Source organism: Eptatretus burgeri, chromosome 13 (genome assembly GCF_056783735.1).
Source record: "Eptatretus burgeri isolate ZD-2024b chromosome 13, Ebu_testis_v1, whole genome shotgun sequence".
Classification (NCBI taxonomy): Eukaryota; Metazoa; Chordata; class Myxini; order Myxiniformes; family Myxinidae; genus Eptatretus; species Eptatretus burgeri.
This window is the reverse complement of record NC_140973.1, coordinates 48570030-48593549: the sequence shown is the minus strand read 5'-3', so window position 1 is coordinate 48593549 and position 23520 is coordinate 48570030. Positions and strand designations below refer to the sequence as shown.

Genomic DNA, 23520 nt, shown 5'->3' with positions numbered 1-23520 from the left:
CTCACTATCCGAAAACATGGACCATCTTCTATCTTCCCATCCAAACTCTCTCTTCCTCATATGTGGCGACTTAAATTGTCATCACACCAGTTGGCTAGGTGTGGGTACCTCTCTCACCTGTCATGGCACCTCAGCAAAAGCTTTCTGCGACTCATTGGGACTGACTCAATTGGTCAACTTCCCAACCCGGATCTCAACCAATGGTTCTCCATCTCTTCTGGATCTGATTTTGACAAATTTCCCTGACAATATCTGCTGCTCTTCCTTCGCTCCAATTGGTTCTTCTGACCATGTCCTTGTTAAAGTGGACATCTCTCTGGCTGTTATCAGAGAACCACCTCACCGCCGTCGAGTCTGGCATTTCACTCAAGCCGACTGGCAGGGTCTCCAAGCAGCCATCAAACTTATAGACTGGTCTCCTTTCGCTACTTTCTCCAACATCAACTCATCCTGGGAATTATTTTCACCACAAGCCAAGGTAACAACAGCAAGTGAACGCATCGCTTCTGAGGTGCACGATTTTGAGGCTTTATCACCTGATTCAGCCAAAATGATCTTGGGAGATTTAAATCAGTGCAAATTGGACACTGTGTGACCAACATTTGATCACTGTACAGCAATATACACGGAGCAGATTTATCCTACTCCAACATTACTCATGCGTACTCATGGAAGGCTTGTCCTGAGCTGGGAAACTCTGACCACAAAAATATTATTTTTCTGCCATCTTATTCACAGAAACTGAAAAGATACAAAGCAGTTGAGAAGGAACAGGGTGTTTGCAGCAAGGATACCACCGAGAAGCTGCGGGCATGTTTTGATCGTACAGATTGGAGTGTATTCATGGATTCATTTGAGCCGGTGGATGTGAGGGTGACAGTTATTTCCGAGTGCATCAGGTTCTGGGTTGATTGTGTCATCCCTTATAAAGTTGTCAAAACATATCCGAGTGATAAACCGTGGATTACCAAGGAGCTGAAAGACTTACTTAGTAAAAGAGGGGAGCCTTTTTAGATTGAGGTGGATCTCAAGTGAAGGATATTAGGAAATAAATAAATGGGCAAGCTAAAGTCGAAGGCAGGTTATAAATCAGTTAAACAGAATTTTAAAGGAAATAATTCCAGTGTTGCTTTGCACAAAATGCAAACTGATTGGATACAAGAACAAATCAATAGCAGACTGCACTGAAGCCTTTGTTGATAATCTGAATGATTTTATTGTAGATTTGATGTTCACAATTTCAAACTTGAGAATGATTCTACTCAGGGCTCAGATGAGAGTGTTGCAGTGAATGTTGATGAGATTCGAAATGTATTTGCTGAGACAAAGGTAAACAAGGCCACTGGCCCAGATGATATTTCAATAAGGTTTTGAAACTATGTACTCACCTACTTGTCCCATTCTTTGCATGTATTTAATCAATTAATTTTGATGATGATCTCATTCCCAAAATTGGGAATGTTCAATTATCATTCCAGTTTATTTTCCAAAAGTAATAAAACCAAGTGAGTTCAATGTGTAACGGCAGCAAGCGCGAATCTACCGTTGGGGGTTTCGTAATCGTAGCGTCGCAGGTTCGTTGGATGTCATACGCAGATATAGACGCAAGGAGTAGTGTTCATACAGAAGCCTTTAGTGGTTTATTCATTCCCAAAGAAGCTCCGTGAAAGCTCCGAAAAGCTCTGTGAAACTGTAAAGGAATGATGTTGTTTTGTGACAACAATACCTCAGAAATGCATTACAGTTCCACTATAAATCAAATACAAGAAATCAAAGGAAACAGACCTCAAATGCCATTGAAATACCTTAAGCAAATGGCACGAATGTACCTGACGTGCAATGCGTTCACATGAAAACAGGGACAAAATACATTACAATCTTTTTATTGCATAAAGTCTTACAATCAGCTACAAAGAGAGATATACTGACCACTTTAATCTTCCTGAATGAGAAGTGCCTGTACGTATGTAGATAAAATGTAGACTGAGCCTGGTCACACCAATGGTCTCGTGGCTCGATAGGAACCTCACAACATAGTACAAGCTTCACACACAATGTGAGCTTCACAGAGAGTCAAAGCTTTTGGCTTCCCAGAATGCATCTGCATCCGTTCTGAGCTCCACCCAGAACATCCGCTCAGAACATCAATGGTATTGTAAATCATTAGCAACTGACATTACACAATGATTACCATCCAGTTGCCTTGACAACTATTTTAATGAAGTGTTTTGAAAGGATATTGTTGAAATTTTTCATTTGTCAATTAGTCTTGTTTGACCAATCTCAATTTGTATACATATCAGAATAATATACAGTAGGTGTTGAGGTTGCGATGCTTGTTTATCTCCAAAGGCTGCATCATCACTTAGATCGTCCCAAGTGTTTTGTAAGAACAGTATTTATTGATTTCTTCAGTGTCATCAATACCATATAAAAGCAAAAGATATAGTACAAGCAAAATATAAAAATAAACTTTGTGACGCTGTATGGTGCCAAATAGCCCAAAATTGGTCCTACCCCATGGAGTATGAATGTGTGTGCTCAGATTTACACTACTCTCATCACGGAGTATGGTAGTACTCCACATGTAGGGAGGCGTGTGAAAAAAATGGCCGCCCCACCAAATGTGTACAAAATGAAATGCCGAAAAGCTTCTGTAGGGTAAACTCATACCTTTTATTTGTGAATGTTTTTCATAGAACTAACAATAATTAAAAAGACACCCGAATACATCGCTTAAGTCCCAAATCGAGAGATCGAAAAATTACTGAATTGTCCATCCACCGAATTGTCTATAAATGTAATCCGGCCTAACATGACAATGGCTGAAGCAATTACAATGATTGCAACGGAAGGAAGTGACAATCTCTGTTGGGTATTGCTCCCATACATAAAAAAAAATAATAAAACCACAATACACAACAACCTGATGAACGCGTTTATGCATGCGCAGAGTAAGAAACTCTCCAGTAAGACTCATTGTCTGCAGTAAGTCTCTGTCTTGGATTGGAAGGCACAACAACAATGTGTAACTTATAGTCCAGGATGCAGGCTACCTATCCGTAAAAAAAAGTGGTTGTGCATCCAGTTTTACTGCAGAAAAAGGTTCTACAGTAGCTAATGAAATAAATGAATTTGGGTAGACATTTCACTCTTTGGACATTTTCATTCTGGTGGCCATTTTGAAAAAAATGTGAAATTATCATAAATTACCCCCAATAACTCAAAAATACCCCTGTTAAAATGACCATTTTGATGTAATCAGACATTTTTTGGTCAGAAAATATTAATTTTAGGTTACTGTAAAAACCATTCAAAGTTGAATTTTCAAATTCAAATTTCAAATTCTTTTTTTGGGGGTCTACCTACACTATGTTGTGAGGTTGCAGGTCTGTCTTAATATGTATGTGCTTTAAAGTTGTCAAAGTAAATACGCCAGGCAAGCATAATCACTGATGACTAACTTGACACCTTATCTTTGCAAATATTCACATCATGGCGTCAAAAGAAGCTTCAATCCCAGCGGTTCTTCTGAAAGTCAGCGAAAGTAGTCCTATCTAGAGTTCAAGAAGTCTGCGTCTGCAAGGTCAGAGCTGTGCCAGTACTGGTGTATCTTTCTAGAGATGGTTGGGCTCATAAAGAACCTTGTGGCATCTGATCGTGATGGTAACGGGCATCTTCATGTCCAAACTGTGCAATCACTGATGAAACTATTTCGGGAATTTGACTGTGTGAACTATCTGCGTTATGGCTCGTGGTACATTGAGAAAGTGAAAAGACTGGAGTCTCCACCTACTCAAATCCTCAACCGCCTTCTGCCCTCTCTCTTGCCCACCCTCTCCCCCAGCACCACAGAGCCTTTTCTCCTCCTCATCCAGCCCCCTCCCCTAACTATTCTGCAATCCCCCACACTCTTTCAACAACCCTCCTTACCTCCCCCCCTCATCCCTTGTCCTACCCTCCCCCCTCCCCTCCCAACCCCTGCATCCAAAACCTCCTCCCCTACCTCTTCATTAACAGTGTGGACCTCAAATATCCGAGGCCTTCGCTCAAACCTTTCAGATCTTTCCATACAGGTTGCCACTGACAAACCAGACATAATCTGCCTAACAGAAACTTTCTTCCCCCAAGACGCGTCTGACCCCCAAGTATCTCTCCCTGGTTACTCCCTTCTCCGGTATGACAGCCCTGAGCCTCGTCCTGGTGGAGGAGTTGCTCTCTTCATCAAAGACTCTATTCCTCACTCTCCATGAACTGCTCTCACTCCCCCACACCCTCAGGAATACCTCTGGCTACAGCTTCCCCTCCACTCCCACCTCATGCTTATATGTGTACTGTACCGTCCACCTAACAGTGATGACTCCATCTACACCTCACTATCCGAAAACATGGACCATCTTCTATCTTCTCATCCAAACTCTCTCTTCCTCTTATGTGGTGACTTCAATTGTCATCATGCCAGTTGGCTAGGTGTGGGTACCTCTCTCACCTGTCATGGCACCTCAGCAAAAGCTTTCTGTGACTCATTGGAACTGACTCAATCGGTCAACTTCCCGATCGGATCTCAACCAATGGTACTCCATCTCTTCTGGATCTGATTTTGACAAATTTCCCTGACAATGTCTGCAGCTCTTCCTCCGATCCAATCAGTTCTTCTGACCACGTCCTTGTCAATGCGGACCATCTCTCTGGCTATTATCAGAGAACCACGTAAATGCCGTCGAGTCTGGCATTTCACTCAAGCCGACTGGCAGGGTCTCCAAGCGGCCCTCAAACTTATAGACTGGTCTCCTATCGCTACTTTCTCCAACATCAACTCATCCTGGGAATTATTTCAAAGAAACTTGCTCTCCCTCGTGCACAGGTTTATCCCCTCTGTCTTCGGTTGTCCTACCCTTCCTCCCACCCATGGTTCACTGAAGCTTGTGGCGAGGCAGTTGTCCTGAAACAACTTGCCTTTGCCTCATGGAAAGCAAACCCAACTAAGGGTAATCTCAGTTCCTTCCATAAAGCTCGGAACAAGTGTGTATCTACCCTCAGGAGAGGCAAAAAACATCTTTCTAAGCTCAAGTCCGAACTTTCAAACCTCCCTCCCTCCTCAAAATCCTGGTGGCATCTAATCAAATCTGTTTCTGGTGTATGTTCCCCCTCCATGCCCTCCCTTACCTCAAATGGCCACACTGTTGATACCGCACGTGAAAAGGCTGAATGTCTAAACTCGGTGTTTGCAGCTAAATCTTGTATCCAAAACCCATCGCTTTCTCTACCCACCTTACCCAGTCACACCCAACTGTCCCTGGACTCTGTGTTCTTTTCTTCTGACATGGTGGAGAGCTTGCTGTCAAACCTCAACTCAGATTCTGCAACCGGTCCAGCCGGCATCAGCCCACGTGTCCTAAAAACCTGCTCTTCTGCTCTTGCTCACCCTCTCTCTGTTCTATTCACCCTCTCATCTGACATCTGCTAGGAAATCAGCAAACATTACTGCCCTGCATAAAAAAGGTGCAAAAATAGATCCCTGCAACTACAGACCAATCAGCCTTCTCCCAATCATCAGCAAGGTTATGGAATCCATCATCGCTTCAGACATTAAATCCTTCCTCTTCTCCAATGGCTTGATTTCCGATCTTCAATTTGGTTTCAGACCAGGTCACTCTACCCTGGATATGCTGCTTCTGCTCTCCCAACAAGGGATGGAGGTCCAGACATAATCTCGTATCCAGACATAACATAACATAACATAATTTGGCCGAAGCTGAGCGAAGCCGTTTATTCCTGATACATGAAACACCCTGCAAGCTAATCGTTCAGAAAGCAAACTTTTTGGAATGATAGCCACATTTTCCATCCAATCATCATGTGAATTTGTTGTTTCTTAAATTATCCTTGGATAGGTACTCTTGTGTTAAATTTTGTGCCAATCGCTCAAGCAGTTATGGAGAAAACAAATTTAAAAGCGAACAAGAAAGCATCTGAAAATGCAAAAGCTGTCCGCATCCACTTTGCCATCGGACTTCTTATTCTTCCACATGCTAAACATGACGAAAACGGATAAAAACTAGAAGGGCACTCGGTAGAGCACATACGTATACCATGTAATGCCTGATCCACGAGAATATATCGCACCAAATACATTTTTGAAATATCATGCTATATATCGTTTTTGGTCCTATTTCTCAATGGTGAAGAATCACTTGGAAAATGAAATAATACTCGTATCCGGATCCGGACTCCGATCTTCACTAAAATTGGATCAATTCTTCCTTGTCAAACACTCAACATGTCCACCAAGTTTCATCCAAATACATCCAAACTTTTTGAGATATCGCGCTATGTATCAGTTTAGCCCTATCTCTCAATGATGAAGAATCACTTAAAAAATTATCAGATCCGGATCCGGATTCGGATCTTCACCAAAATCTAATAATTTCATCCTTATCACACCCCCAACCTGTCCATAAAATTTCATCCGGATCCGTCCACAACTTTTTGAGATATCCTTCACACAAACACAAATGAAATTGCTTGTTGAGCAAGGAATTGCCAGAATAACTTTGTCATATCTCCATGATCTCTGAAAAAGCAAAAACCTGGAAATCAATTTGGTTCTTATAAGTCGATAGCACTACTGGTTAATGAGTTATAGCACTTAGTTTGGTCATGATCATAACTTGGAAGTCAATCGGACTTGAAATGGCGTTTTTATCGCAATTTGAAATTTTTGACCCGATCCCCCCCCCCTGACATTCGACTAGAACCGCTAAGAAGGGTGTTGGTGTGACACCCCAATGAGACATATGGTTGGATGCAGAATTGGAAGATGCATATTTTGGATTTGGGTTGAAGTTGATACGACCATTTCAGCGAACGTTATTGTGAAAATAAGAATTTCGGTTTTTCGGTGATGTTGACCTTGACCTTTGACCGAGACTCACCAAAAACGACAAGTGTCTAAGTTGGACCATGGCCGACGTCTGTACCCAGTTTGGTCATGATCGCTGAAACGGTGTGGCTGCTACAGGGTAAACAAACACACAAACAAACAAACAGACAGACATATAGAATGACACACACAACCGACCAACATAATTGCCGAAATCCAAAGGATTCCAGCAATTAACAAGCAGACAGAAAGGGGTGAAAACATAACCTCCTTTTTCTTTGGTGGCAGAGGTAAAATACAAAAAGATTGCCGACTTTAGGCACCATGACCTTTTGACTTCAAAAATAATCGGTTTCACTGAACCAATATGCAAATGCTGTTCAAATTTAAAGTCAATCAGATGGAAATTGACGAATTTGACCTTGACTTTTGGCCTTTTGACCTCCTTGACAGAAAACCGTTAACTCTCGATCACTGACATATTGATATGACTGATATATTGATGTTTTATGCAACCTTGACCATTGAGCTTTTTATCAAAAAAAAACAAAAAAAAACCATTCACCTTACAGCTTTTGTTTGGTGAACTAATTCAGCGACCCATTATGCAAATTCATTAAAAATCAGGTCAATTGGATGAAAATTGACGATTTTGTGACTTTGCCTTTTGACCATTTGACCAAATTATTTATATGTATTTTCCATATTCTCATAATCAAGCTTTGTTGAAAATTTGATGTCAAAAGCTCAAACGGTAAAATAGAAAGCATCTCAAAAAGCAAAGCCCATCCTCGGCTGATCCGCAAAGAACAACTCTCCGTCTGCCACCCAGACGATTGTTCCTGCTAATGCAAACCATTCAACCAGAAGGCACGTGACATGATCAGCAGACACATCGAAACATGTGGAGTGTGACGAGCACTCACCCGATACCCATTGGACACATTCCTACAAATTGCTTATAAGTTAAGGTGTCGGACTATGCCACATGAACAAGGGCGAATCTCTGCCAGGGCGAGCAGGCTGGGCCATGAGTGACTGTGCGGATAGGCAGCACAGGATCCTCAGATGCAGTGACCAGACATATTGATTCACATGATCTTTGCTTGCTATCCTGTATTACCCCGCTCACACATGCGAAGTGAAAAGTGGAGTTAAGCAATTGGTTCATGTCCGTCCATCCCTCCATCCATCTGTACGCTTTATCAGTTCATGATAATCGGTTTATGATCAAGGAACAACTTATGTAAATTGACTGTTATGTTTTAAACATAAATCAGAAAATGAACTGGAAAACTCACCTGTAGTTTAGCAGTACCTCAGCTCTGAATTCATCCTGATCACACATGCGTAGAGAGGAGTGAGATAATATTTTTACTCTGTCTGCCTGCCTGGCAGTCAAACAAAACTGAAAATCATTCCAAACAGGAAGCTTACTGTGTTTAAGGACGTTACGAAGGACACAAAAAATAGGCACAAATAACTAATGTAATGTGTTTGGTAAAATATACGGATCTTCAATATCTCAGAATTGGATAAGGTGATGTCACAGACACTGCGGAAATGGAGGCAAAAACCTGGAATTTATTTATTTATTTGACTATTTAATTATACACTTGATGACTACAAAAAACAAATCGTCTGTCATAATACTTCCAAAAACCTACTGTTTAAATAAAGGTTTTGCAGTACTTCAATTGAAATAAAGGGTCAATGGGGTCGTGGATATGGATGGTGTTCGGGACTGCTTCTGGACTATTTCAATTGCACTGAACTTTCGTATGTTTTTTTGAAAGAATTGTTAAAATCTTTATTTTATTTAAATTGAGGTAAAATTGAAGGAACACTGTGTGGGGTATCGAACAAAGAACTCAAAGAACATTGGATATGAAACGCATGTTAAAAACTTCTCAACTTATATGTTCAGTCCATTGAGGAGTTTTTAAAATCCATTTCATAAAATATCTATTTCATAACATGTTGATCTGAGATATTAAAAATACATCAATTTTAAACAAAGTGGAAAATAAGGATGCGGGTGTTCTTTAAACACCTCAGCTCAAAATAAATTTCGAAGTCAAGGACATGAAAGACAGACTTTGGGAGTTATTTCTCCAGCTCAGGTTAAGAATGAAAAAAAAAAACTCCACTGAGGAATTGGATCTTTATAGGTCACTTACCAACAATCATGGCTTCCTGCAAACAGGATGTTCTAAAGCAATCTTTCCTGGCTGCTTGCACTTGCTTTTGAAAATTCAACATCTCTTTGTATCCTGCACAAATAGAAATAATTTTGGGGAAGCACTGTGGGTGGACACAATATGAGGTGGTTCAAATTTCTCCAGGGATTTTGTGTATAATTACGCTAGTATATGGTTAAATTTGCCATTTTTAACAAGATGTAAGGCTCGTGGAGTAGCTGTCTTACAAACCACACACACTCACAATTAGACAAACACAAGAGATACTGGGTGACGCCATTATTATGATGTAGGTAGTTTTTCTCCTGTAGTCAAAAAGGCAATTTAGGAGAAATCCCACCCAGTTCCCCTTCCAACCACCACCAACCCCCATCCCCACTCCCCCCACCACTCCATGGGAATTCCAGCTCACTGGGTTTATCCATGCTCTATCCTGTAAATACTGTGCATGAAGCAAAGGGGAAGCACGTTTTTGTGTTTGTTATGGCTCAGCCAGGGTTGCACGAATTGCTGAACTTCCACACTCAGAGAGGACCATCCATCCATCCATTAAGCCGGTATCTCACTGGGCTGCGACAGCTCACGACTCGTTGGAGACAGAAAATTGCGATAAAACAGCGATAATTTTCACTTGGAATCACACTGAATTTAGACTAAAACACATTTGCGTATGTCTCACGAATATCGCACGAATGTCCCACGAACTCCTGGCGAAATTTGGGATGAGCTTCGTCTGGTGTTCGCATACATGTCACACGACATTCGCACGATGTTCAAGTGACAAAACTGAGATTTTTTTGGCACATGCAACTGTCGCGCGATGGTCACACGACAGTCATGCGACCATCGCGCAAATGTCGTGCGACAGTCGCACGACAACTGTGCGTGACAATTGAGAAATCGGGACTATATATATATATATATATATATATATATATATATATATATATATATATATGTATATATATATATATATATATATATATATATATATATATATATATATATATATATATATATATATACATATACATATACATATATATATACATATACATATACATATACATATATATATACATATACATATACATATATATATACATATACATATACATATATATATATATATATATATATATATATATATATATATATATATATATATATATATATATATATATGAGGCCTCTCCCTTCCAGCAATCATATTGTCATCAGACGTCAAGCGAGATGGACCACAGTGAGGAAGTGCAGAACCTGCTGGATGAGGACCTCAACCTGGATGAGGACCAGGCTGACATGCTGAAGGCTGCAGCATGTCTCCTTGCTGCTGCTGCGGTCAAGAAGGCCAAGTCCAAAGCCAGAGAAAGAAGGGCCAGAAGAGAAAGAAGAAAGAAGAGTGTTTGGGTGAGAGAATGGCTCTTGAAGAGACACAAGTATGGCATGTATGAGAAGCTCATGAAGCACCTTAGAGAGGGGGATGCCAAGTCCTTCAGGAACTTTGTCAGAATGGTCCCAGAGATGTTCAACCACGTGGTGGAAGAACTCACCCCTAGGCTTGAGAAGAAAACAACCAACTTTAGAAAGCCTCTGTCCCCTGGACTCAAGCTGGCCATCACTCTAAGGTATCTAGCCACTGGGAATCCGTACAAGTCGCTGGCCTATGGGTTCCGGGTTGCCCCCAACATCCTCGTTATTGTTGTGCCTGAGGTGTGCCAAGCCATTTACGACCACGACCAAGAGACAGCCTTCAAGTGTCCCACAACAGAAGAGGAGTGGAAGGAGGTGGCTCAGGGATTCTCAGACAAGTGGAACTTCCATCACTGCTGTCGCTGCATAGATGGCAAGCATGTGAGGATACAAGCTCCACCTCACTCTGGCAGTCTGTACTACAACTACAAAGGCTTCTTCTCCATCATTATGCTGGCCCTGGTGGATGCCAACTACAAGTTTATGTATGTGTATGTGGGTGCCTATGGTGCTGACTGATGCTGGAATCTTCAGAGTGTGGACTGTATCATGCTCTGGAGCAGGACAAAGCTGGTCTGCCAGCAAGTCAACCCCTGCAAGATGGTGATGCTGATATCCCCTACTTCCATGTTTGTGATGACGCATTTGCCCTTATAAGCTGGATGATGAAGCCACCCTCCAAGAGAGAGATGACAGCAATTTAGTCACAAAGTGCCTCAGTTATGTCGCAATTTCTTCCGAAAATATTCTCTATTGAATCGCAGTTTTGTCGCGCTCTCAGGGTCCCAGGACAGATTGTCAGTTTTTTTCTCCAATCAGTCACAATTTAGTTTCATCAGTCGCCAATCCCTCACAAAGTTGTCTCACATTTGTCGCACCTTCTGACTCACGGAAAGTAAATTGAGAAGGGTTCGAGACCAGTTCGAGACAACCGCGACGACTCTGTGACTATTTTGAGAGAAAATTTGTCGCACTAATTTTTTGAACATGTTCAAAATTCAAGCGACACCAGAGCGACGTCCTGCGACTCACGCGAGGAAATTGAGAACCACCGCGAACGTTTCTAGACATTTTGGAGAACCCCGTTCGCATTTTGTCGTGAGCTGGCGCAGACAAGTGAGATACCGGCTTTAGGACCATACTCTATGCAGAGCATTGGTGCTGCCTAAGCAGTCTCCTGGGTTGTCGGGCACAATCCTGGACGGGTCACCACTCCGACGCAGGATACCAGAAAGCTGGTCCTCATTTTGCCGACCTCGGAAAGATGACAGGCTGAGTCAACCCCACCTCGTATTAATTCAACAGCCAAGTAGGATTTGAACTCAGGACCCTAGAATCCAAAGCTTAGAATCCCAAGCCCACCACTCGAACCATGAAGCCAACACCAAGCATATAGAGAGGACCCTCTAACCATTATGCCACCATGTCCAGTCAATGTTTTTGGACTAGGACCTTTTTGTTTATAATTAACTATGCATGCAGTTAAATTTGGCTGGGATCTTTTTGTTTTTCGTTAAACTTGTATATGGTTGAATTTGATGTGGACATTTTTACTTACAATTAAGTTTTATGTGCTTTTTTTATTTTCCTTGCAGAGCAAGGCTCATGGAAGAGCAAGGTACATCAGACAGTGCAACAAACATCAAGTGAATGAACAAACAGGAAAAGAGGAAAGGGAGGAGTGAAGGAAATACTGAAACTATTAAGGAAGATAGTTGGGTTAAGAATAGTTAATGGGGGTAATAAAATCATGGGTTAGAATTGGGGATAATAAGATATAGTGGTGCACTGCTTACATGAAGTTCTGGAGGGAAAATTGAGAGAACAGCCTCTGGAATGTGGCTCCAAAGACGGGAGATTCAGAAATAAAACCTAATACTGTATGTGGTTACATTTGACCTGGACATTTTTGTTTACAAATAAGCTTTATGTGTTCAAATTTGGAATGGATATATTTGTATATTAAGATAGTTTTTTACAGCCATTTTTCCCTGCTGTGCAGGGGTTTGGCTTTTTCTTGAGGCAATGTTTTATGGCCGGATGCCCTTCCTGACGCCAACCCTGGTCGCCTCTTACGACACACAGGGATATGGTACACCTATTCTAACCGGGGCATACACCGGGACCAGTACACTGGTACTCATTTCGCCGACCTCGGAAGGATGACAGGCTGAGTCAACCCCCTGGTGTTAATTCAGCAGCCAACGGGGCTTGAACTCAGGACCCTGGGATCCCAAGCCGACACCCTAACCACTAAGCCAACACCAGGCTATATTAAGATAGTGTGCGTTTAAATTTGACCCAGAACTTTTTGTTTATAATTAAATTAGGCTGGTATATAGTTAATTTCGACATTGACATTTTGTCTTATAATACCTTGTATGTGGATAAATTTTACCTGGACCTAAAAAACAAAAAATTAACCATGTATGTATTTAAATTTAATCGAACGTTTTTCATTTATAATTCAGCTTGTACATGGTTAAATTTGACCTACACCATTTTGTTTATAATTAAGCTTGTATATAACCTTGAAATGCAATTCATTACCTTAATGTGCATTCAATGATCTTTAAATTTCAACACACTTGATATTTCGTTGACCAGAAATTTCACAGATATTTACTGTTCCAACATCTTTATGATCTCATTTTATAACTCGGTTTGAGGCATTCCGTTTTTCAGCGGTGGTAGCTTTTCTACTCTTCTCCGAATGACCTGTTAAGTCTTGGTTTTTCAAACCCAGGGGCGCGACCCCAAGTGGGGTCGCCGAGCAAATTTGGTGGGGTCGCGGGCGTCCGCTTGCAGCAAAAAAAAATTGTCTATTTTCGATCAGTGCTCGCTTTTACGGGATATAATATAAACGGTTCGTTCAAAGTATGGGAACCGGCGCGACATGATGCTTGGAATGGGATCCAGCCAATGTGCGGGCTCGCAGAAGGATGGTTCATTTTGGCGGGAAATTAGTGGTTTGATCCACGGCCTCTCAGACTCAGACTCTGACTCTATCATTAATGTCTATTCACATCTCCACGTACGACTCGAGACCTTATTTGTGATGACAGCACCGGCCACCAGCAAATCTTGAGAACGTTCTTACCAGGGTGTTCTTACTAGGACAGTTCTTACGTTCTTACCAGGAAGGATAAATTTCTGGACCTTGGATTTTACTACGTGGTGGATAAAAGTGGGGCACAGAGGCCTCAGTGTGTGATTTGTTTCGAAGTGCTTTCTACGGAGTCTATGAAACAAAATAAGTTGCAGAGGCATTTGACGAGAAAACATGCGCCTTATCAGGGTAAGGAGAGAGCGTTCTTTGAGAGGAAACTTCTTGCACTCAAGAATACGTGTCTTGACAGAGAGGGTACATGCCATCAGACCAATTCGCGGGCATTAGAGGCCTCGTATCGAGTGTCGCTCTATGTTGCCAAGACTAAAAAGCCTCACTCCATTGCGGAAGAACTCGTGCTGCCATGTGCAAAGCACATGGTATCTCTCTCTGATGGTTGGGGAGGAAGCGGCAAAGAAACTGGCAGTTATACCCCTCTGACAACACCATCCAATGCAGAATTGAAGATATGAGTCTGGACGTAATGGCTCAGGTCGTACAGAAGATCAAGGAATCGCCGTGGCACGCCATACAGTTGGACGAGTCCACTGATGTCGCATCGTACGCGCAACTCATCGTCTGGGTCCACTTCATCAAGGCTGATAGCTTTGTCGATGAACCTCTGCTCATCAAACCATTGGAGGCCACCACCAAAGGCGAAGTTGTTTTTTGGAAAGTAGAGCAGTTTTATCGTGACCATGATCTGGACTTCGGAAAGTTGCTCGGTTCTACAACAGACGGCGCGCCAGCAATGTTAGGAGTGCGTTCTGGATTCAAGGCTAAATTGCTTGAGGTGGCTCCTCAGACCTCCATGGTACACTGCATGATTCACTGAGAAGCACTCGCCTCTCGTACTTTGCCAGAAACCTTGCAGAGCGTGCTCTCAGAAGTGGTAAAAATGGTGAATCGCATCAAATCGAGCACCCTCAACACTAGGTTATTCAGGCTATTCTGCCAGGAGATGGATGCCGACCATAAGAATTTTCTATTCTACACTCAAGTCAGATGGTTATCATGAGGAAACCTTCTTCTGCGTGTTTACGAGCTCAAAGATGAACTGAAGGAGTTCCTACGCACACAAGGGAAAACGGCATGGGTAGCGTTTCTTGAGTCGGACTCTTGGCTGTCAGAACTGTGCTATCTCGTTGACATCTTTGAACGTCTCAATGTCCTCAACTGCTCCCTCCAAGGCAAAGACGCCAACCTCATGATTTTTCACGACAAAATGAGCGGATATCTGGCGACTCTAAAATTACTGGCAGACAAAGCAGCTGTTAAGCGCTTTAGCCTTTTCCCCCCGTCTGGTGGAGCATCTAACGACCTGCCAGTACTATGATACTGAGCTCGACAGTCTTTCTGGGGAGATAGCACGTCACCTTCGGTCGCCCATTGAACAGTTCGAGCACTATTTCCCTGAGCTGGATGTGCAGTCCTTTTCTGTGGTTCGGGACCCTTTCACGGCTCCACTGGACTCGATTGCTGATGAAGATGATACAGCACAGGAAGAGCTTGTAGAGCTCCAGCAGGATTCAGGAGCACAGGCTCTTGCACGGACAAATTCGTCGTCGACATTCTGGTGCAAAATGCTGCCGTCGTACCCGACCCTGTCACGGCACGCCATGAGGTTCTCATGCCATATCCTTCATCATACTTTTGTGAGCAGTCGTTCTCCACCATGGTGGTGATTAAAACAAAGTATAGAAATCGCCTAAAAATGGAGCATGATATGATCCTGGCATTGTCATCTATTTCTCCACGAATAGAGAAGTTGGTTTCTGAAAAACAGGCTCATCCTTCTCACTGATATATCTAAATGTCATTCGGACTAAACTTCTGAAACATTCAACTGTACTATTTGGAGACTGTCGGCTATTCTCCGTTTACTCATCTATGAAAACATGATGATGGTGAATAAAGTAAACAGTAAATGTTCTTGTGTCATATAGTCCGGGAGCCAACCGATCAAAATTAAAAAAAAATTGCCCGGTCTGCTATAAAATTTTTGTGTTGATTTTCATAAAGAGACACCCTTTGAGTATATGAAAACCAATGTTGGCAATGGTGAAACTCTTGCGCAACAACACAGTCAACACTTTTGCGAGCCCCCTCTGATAACAAAATGTTGGCAAAAGCGAAGATGTAGGATGGGGGTAGGGGTAATTCATATTGTCCTAAAATCATAACCACTAAACCTATATACACAAATGACCCCTCATATTAAAGAGGAGTTCATTTCCTATATCACAATTGGTGTAGATTTAACCTACCTACAATTGACAAGGTTATATGTCAAACAACAAAAGATTTATGCAACTCAGAAATGCTTGACTATCAATGGGGTCAGGAACAAGAACATACTTTTACATGCCATGGTTTTAAGGAAGATAAAATTAGAAATGGATTAACACAATATTGTGACATGAAACATCCTCTTCAGAGGAAGAGTCACTCTCTGAAACAACTCCACCACATGAACCTCTGACCAAGGCATATGCATGTCACTCAGCAAGGCACAGCAGCCTTTTTGCATGAACATCGTTTCAGACATTTGGATAATTTGCACATGCAAGACACCGTTTTGTCTATGTTTGGCTTGGCTGGCTTAGACATGAGAATTGGGACCAGTTTTCCATTGATAAGGGTTCTGCCAAATGTTGTGGCTGGGGGAAGTGCTCGGTCACTGAGATGTGCACGTCTATACAGAAGCAATTGATACAATGCTCTTAAAACAAGGAAGTAAAACGCATCTTCTGTTGCTGGCAGTGACCTAAGGTCTAATTTTGAAGAGACAAACATATGCTGCCTGAGGGTATCCAAACAGCTGAACCCTTTTTGGCCATGCAGAGCAGTCCAGTATACTCTGGCCTCATCAATGACACATTCTGTTGCTGCCATTTCACTATCTCTTCCAAAATCAACAAGGTGGGGAAGGTTTCCTATCAGTCCCAGAGAAACCTGTGCCGCTCTTCTTTTCACAGGAACACAGGCATCATCCCAACTGACTGGAAGAGGGGCCTTGTTGTCCCTCTCTGGAAAGGGAAGGGTGATCGCCAAGACTGCAACAACTACCGAGGGGTGACGCTGCTCTCAGTGCCGGGCAAGGTCTTTGCTCGGATAATTCTTGATAGGGTTCGCCACCATCTGCTTGGAGCACCAGCGTCCAGAGCAGTCAGGCTTTACACCAAAGAGGTCAACGATTGACCGTATCCTTGCACTTCGTGTCCCTCACCGAACGCAGACGAGAGTTTTGGCAGGGCTGCTTGCAGCCTATGCTGATCTCTGTAAAGCGTTCGATTCAGTGAATTGGGATGTCCTCTGGAGGATTCTTGGTCTTCGTGGGGTGCCACCGAAACTGATCGATCTGATGTCTGAACTCTACTCTGGTACTGAGAGTGCTGTGAAGTGTGGTGGTACCATCTCTGACTTATTTCCAGTTGTTACTGGAGTTCGTCAGGGATGTGTACTTGCCCCCACACTTTTCAGCACTTGTATGGACTGGATTTTAGGGAGGATGTCGGAGAGATCAAGTTGTGCATCGTTTGGCAATGTCAAGATCTCGGACCTTGATTTTGCAGATGATGCAGTCATCTTTGCGGAGACTTTAGACATCCTCTTGGGGGCCCTCGAGGTGCTGAATGAGGAGTCGGAGCCGTTGGGATTACGGATTTCTTGGGTCAAAACTAAGATCCAGGCTTTCGGTGACATCTTGGATGCTGCTGTCCTGTCTGTGTCTGTTTGTGGTGAGGATGTTGAGGTCGTGGATAGATTCACTTACCTTGGCAGTGATATTCATGTCTCCGCAGGTTGTGAGCCGGAGGTCAATAGACGTCTGGGTCGGGCCTGGGGAGTCATGGATTCACTGGATCATGGGGTGTGGCGCTGCCGGTACCTGTGCGGGAGGACGAAAGTCCGAGTCTTCAGTACTTCCAGTCTTGCTCTATGGGTGCGAGACTTGGACTTTGATCAAGGATCTGAGACGGAGACTTAATTCCCTTTGGTACCAGGTCTCTTCGAAGAATCCTTGGCTATCGCTGGTCGGATTTTGTGTCCAACGAGCGGTTGCTGAGAGAGACTCGGATGAGATTTGTTACCTGCATAGTCCGTGAGCGTGCCAGCTGCGGCTGTATGGACATGTGGCTCATTTTCCTGACGCTGATCCTGCTCACCAGATTCTCTCAGCGAGGGAGAGTCTCATGAGTGGAGGAGGCCAGTGGGCTGACCACGTGCATCATGGTTGCAGCAGGTTGACCATCATCTCAAGGAGATGGGGATGGGCCTGGCATCTGCCTGGGGGATGGCCAGATGGAGGCCCTGGAGTACCGGCGGAAAGTGGACGCAGCGACGCGCTGTTCTGGCACATGCTCCCATACCTGACCTGACCTCTTCTTTTCCCCTTCTGAATGGGTAGCTCACTGTGTCACATCCACACAACACATATGTGCACAGAAGTGTAGCTGCGACATCAAGAGGATTTTCTGGTACTTCCTGCTCAACACTTCTACCAGCTCATGAATAGGTAGGTATTGATTCTGCCGTTGTATCCAGAGTTCTTGCAATGTGTTCAAGCAGCAGAAGTGATATATACACAGCATAATTATGTCTGTATCTGTTGCATGCACAACAGCTCGATGGTGATCAAGATATTCCACACAATATGCAAGATGAGCAATAATCCTTGTGTCTGCCTCTTCATGTTCTTCACAAGGTAAGTCCAGAACTGAACTTGATGCTGATGTGATGGAAAGAGTGTGACCTTTGTTTTTCCATCATACCACCAATAATGATGGTCACTCCATCTGGAATAGCTTCAGGACTCTCACAAAGGGAAGTGCCAATGAAGTTCTGAAGATTTCCTTTATTTCTTGATTCTTTCATGAGTAAATTCCAGTCCGGAATTTCTAGACTCTTGGATGGTGAGAATTGTCTTGCCTGGTCTGTCTGGTTTCTCCTCTGCTGCTCATCACCCTTCAAATATGGCTATCATCAAAATCATACTGATCACCAATGATGTTGACACAGTTGCACATTTCAGGTTTCAACTGCAGGAGCTTATGAAGATACAGCTGGGGAAGTTCAAATGTTTTCGCACCCATTTTTTGGTATTTATTTACAAATGCCATTATGTCTACCAGATAAACTGTGTATAGGTCACTCTGTGGTAATGATGGCAGCTGTAAAACAACATCCTGCTCAGCTTCAGCAATTAGCACTGCCACGAAATCAGACTTGTTGCCTTTGCGCATTACAAACCCCTGTGCTAAGCGTGGATCAACCTCAAACAGGGATGATGGATAGTCTGTCCACTCATGGGAAAATGCAATCTGTCTTGTGACTGTCGGCATCTCGATAGAAACACAGCACACGTGTAGTTGCAGTCTCATCTTGATAGATCCTGATTAAACTCTGTTTCCTTGATGGGTTTGATTTCTTCTGTGAGGAGAAAGTTACCAGCTTCAGTGGTTCAATCTTAATAGAGACCACCTCTTCTGCTTTCATAATGGCTTCCATGCCCTTAGCTTGAGCATGGACCAAGTCTTTTGAAGCATCCTTCTCACCAGTTGCTCTATTGAGCAGATCCACTTGGTTGTTACACTGGAATGGGTTTATCATCTGCTGGCATATCACTTTCTGATCTCCTCAACATTCATATGTTCTTCTGTTGCCTGCTTATGTGTTTCTCCATGATGAGTAGATTCCTGTTGGCCTAGATTAGCCATAGACTTTATGTTCTCTGATACAGCTGTGAGAAATGGTGCTGTCTTCACATATTTATCTCGAGCAGCTGGTGCCTGAGATATGCCTTTGAACAGCGATGTCTTCCTTCATTGTTGTATGTCTGCTCCAGGGCCATGTCACTCCAAACACCATTGAATTTTCCTTTGGAAGAGTGAACTGTGAAGTACCCAACCTGGATCCAGCAAACCTTAACCGAACTGTGTTCAATAGAGTAAGAGGATTTTGGGGGTAGGGGTAACTTTGGTTGACAAAAATGTTAATTTTCTCTTTAAAAATTGATAGAACTCACTCAAATTTGCTGTTTTAATTAGCCATGGATACCATGTTCATATCACATTAAGAGAAATTAGTATTCTAATGCAGCATCTGCCTATGATAAGAAAAGTTCTAAAGGCCATCTTCAAAAAACGTTATTTTTAAGGCATTTTTCACAAAATTATGTACTTTTACGAGGTTTACTTCCACAAAGGCAATTTTTTTTGTCAGTTTACAATGCACTGATTGAATTCTTACATTTAGTTCACATTTATTTTTCATGAATGTGATTTTTTAATTTTGTTAGAAATTTTATTGACAATTGCTGTTTTATCAAATTTTTCAAATCTTCCTCAAACAAAAACGTCCGCCAAAATTTTTCGCAAGAGCTTATGAATTGCCAACATTGGTTTTCATGAACTGCAAACATATATCTAAACATCCTGGGGGTGTAAAATTTTATAGCAGAGGCTGTAAGGTCCAACCCTAAAACAGCCTCGTACACAGGTTGGCTCCCGGACTAATAGGAAATCTTATCTTATATATTATGAATTGGGTTTTGAATCTTTTGGGTCGCGCGATGTCGAGAGGTTCTGAAATTGGGTCACCACTAAAAAAAGTTTGAAAACCACTGTGTTAAGTAAACTGTTCTGGATTTGACTCTGTTGTCATCGATTGTTGTCTACTTTTATTTGTCTCGATTGTTGCTTGTGTTGTGTACTCATTGCCATCTCTTCTTTGTGCCTGTTTGATTATATTGATCTTGTGTGTTGGCCTCAGCTGGTTAGGCATAACCATTTCCCCCCATGACTTGAACAAATGTTAATCCATGCTTAATCCTCACCTCAATTAATTTGTTCGTCTTTTCTGTCACCTGTGGTACCAACTTCCTTTGTCTGTTTAAATGCATTTCTCCCTCCAGGGTTTCAATATGGCTGTTCACTACCACAACAGATCATTCCCCATCCATACTCATGATCTTTACCTTCATTAATCCTCCAAAAGCCCACCCTTTCTCTCCAGGTTAGTGTGTTTCCCTCCTCTCCCTCACATTTTTTTCTGTTTTTTATGTTCTACTTCTGTTTCATCCCTGGTTTTCTTTTCCTCTTCTTTCTGTGTTTGAACCCAGCTGGTTCACCCCCCCCCCATGTCCTACTCCCCCTCCTCTTGCTGCCATTCTTCACCACACTCATTCTTTCTCAAAGTGTTCCGATGTTGTATCCCTCTACCCTACTATTGATGCGTTTCCTGCTTTTACTGTGTTCTTGTTGATCTGCACATGGTATAAGAGATTTAAGGAGAGTGGAAGTTGTCAGAAACAGAAAAGTACCAATCGATCAAGCACAAGTTCAGCAGACATTGAACAAGTACGTGAATCATTTCAAAAAAGTCCCAGAAAATCAATTAAATGTGCGTCCATTGAAACGAGACTACCAACCACCACTGTACACAGGATTTTGTACAAGAGACTGAAGATTTATGCCTATAAGCTGCAGATTCTGCAGGAATTCAAACCAAATGATGGACCCAAAGGCAAGGCGTTTGCCTTAAAAATGCTCAGGCGATTTGTTAGGGATCTGGGGCTCCAAAAACCCCCACGTGGTTATTGAACACATAAACGACAGTCCAAATGTCAATGTGTGGTGTGGCCTTCTCCATGACCACTTGGTGGGTCCGTTTTTCTTTGCAGAGGATACAGTGACCTCAACAATTTACATGAACATGTTGGAAGGATTCGCCTTCCCACAGATTGAAGACCTGCAACCAGATATCATTTTTCAACAGGACAGAGCTCCCGCTCATTGGGCCTTAGTCGTTCAAGCCGTCCTGAATGAAAATTTTCCAGGTCACTGGATTGGCCAAGATGAACCAACCGCCTGGCTCCCACGATCACCCGACATAACCCCACTTGATTGTTTTTTTCTGTGGGGGTTTGTGAAAGATGTTCTTTGCAACACCAAGGTGGTAAACCTGCACGATATTCGTTCTCGGATCACAGCTGCATGCGCACTGGTGGAAGTAAACATGCTGAGCCAAACAAGGCAAGAACTCTTGTACCGCCTTGATACCCTGCACACAACAAACGGAGCTCACATTGAAGTGTATTGATGGCGTGCACAAAACTTTATGAGTTTCTGTATCATATAAATCAAAGGGTATCGTTGTATCAATTGTAGTTCTGAATTTATTAACAACCAAATTTGTACGGGTATTTTTGGAAAACCCTGTATTTGGAACACGAATCGGAACATGAATAGGAAGATAAGTTTTTTGTTTGACTGCACTTTGGCTCTGAATCGTCCCGAACACTCATGTGCAGAGAAGAGTGAGATAATTATTTTTTTATTCTGTCTGTCTGCTTGGCAGTCAGACAAAATTGAAAATCATTCCAAACAGGAAACTTACTGCTTTTGAAGACGCCATAAAGGACATAAGCAACAGGAACAAATAACGAATGTAATGAGTGAGATGGGGTGGTGTAATAGACACTGGGTAAAACAGCGGTACAATTTGGAATTAATTTATATGTATGGCTTAAACATCTAGAAACCCTTATTTAAATTGAATTATATCCTTGAACACTGGAGAACACAAATCCCCTTCAGAAAACTTCCAAGAACCATGCAATGTATAGATATATAGCATGAAAGGGCATGGCATGTGCATATCAGGGTGAAGAAGATATAATAAAAAAATAACTGTTTTTACAGCCATTTTTCCCTGCTGTGCAGGGGTTAGGCTTTTTCTTGAGGCAATGTTTTATGGCCGGATGCCCTTCCTGACGCCAACCCTGGTCGCCTCTTACGACACACAGGGATATGGTACACCTATTCTAACCGGGGCATACACCGGGACCAGTACACTGGTACTCACTTCACCGACCTCAGATGGATGACAGGCTGAGTCAACCCCCTGGTGTTAATTCAGCAGCCAACGGGGCTTGAACTCAGGACCCTGGGATCCCAAGCCGCCACCCTAACCACTATGCCAACACCAGGCAGGGTGAAGAAGAGGTTGCCGATATAGCCTTGCACGATGCCAATTGATGCTGTATTCTATGGTAATGAATAAAACCTTCATTTCCTAAACTGCGACTCAACGTCGTCCTATTACCGTGTATAAGGGTGATGTATAAGACCGCTTCAGTAGCGCAAAACTTCTGGATTTTTTTTTGTGTAATGATCTTGAAAATCATTATTTTATTAAAATTGAAGTACATACATTAACGCTGCACAGAGTATCGTGTTCTATACCGGGCGTAGTGGCGTGCGCCTGTAATCCGGATACTCGGAGGCTTGGGTTGGAGGATTGCTTGAGGACGGGAGCTCTGCGCTGGGCCGCGCTATGAGAGGGTGTAGAGCAGCCCGGAATCATGGTGAAACCCAATCCTTATCCCTGTGTCGTAAGAGGCGACCAGGGTTGCGTCAGGAAGGGCATCCGGCGTAAAACCTATGCCAAATCAGTATGCGGGTCATAAAGGATGATCCGCGGTGGCGACCCCTAACGGGAGCAGCCGAAAGACTTTCTTTCGAAAAAACGAAAGAATGAACTTTCAAGTTCTGTTCTCGCCCATTCACTGTTCCAGCTCTTCCACAAGCCACAACTTCATATCCAAAAAGAAGCAGGAAATACAGGATTATGGTTAATGGTGTGGAGCATGTATGTACTACGAAGGCAAACGTCTTCAAAATCATTCATCTACATCAATGTTTATAAATTACTTTGACTTAAAAACAACAGTCCAGGTGAAACATGAACCACCATTTATTTTATCTTTATGAAGCCGTTGGGACTTTGATAGACAACTAGGAACAACATTCCTCAGCCAAATGAATGCTTTATTAACGAGGAGTTTTGCCAAGT

The 23520-nt window shown here is 42.7% G+C and overlaps 2 long non-coding RNA genes across 2 annotated transcripts in view; both read right to left on the bottom strand.

Moving 5' to 3' along the window:
* Positions 1-1232: 1232 nt before the first annotated feature.
* LOC147014429 (uncharacterized) lies at positions 1233-9418 on the bottom strand. Its single transcript, XR_015050764.1, has 3 exons — positions 9064-9418; positions 8185-8219; positions 1233-1690 (listed from the first exon to the last, which is right to left on the bottom strand). It is a non-coding gene; the product is annotated as an uncharacterized LOC147014429 (long non-coding RNA).
* Positions 9419-19501: 10083 nt separating this feature from the next.
* LOC147014428 (uncharacterized) overlaps positions 19502-23520 on the bottom strand; it is a 29184-nt gene continuing 25165 nt past the window's right edge. The window contains exon 3 of the long non-coding RNA XR_015050760.1: positions 19502-21726. This is a non-coding gene — a long non-coding RNA (uncharacterized LOC147014428). The remainder of the gene's footprint in view (positions 21727-23520) is intronic.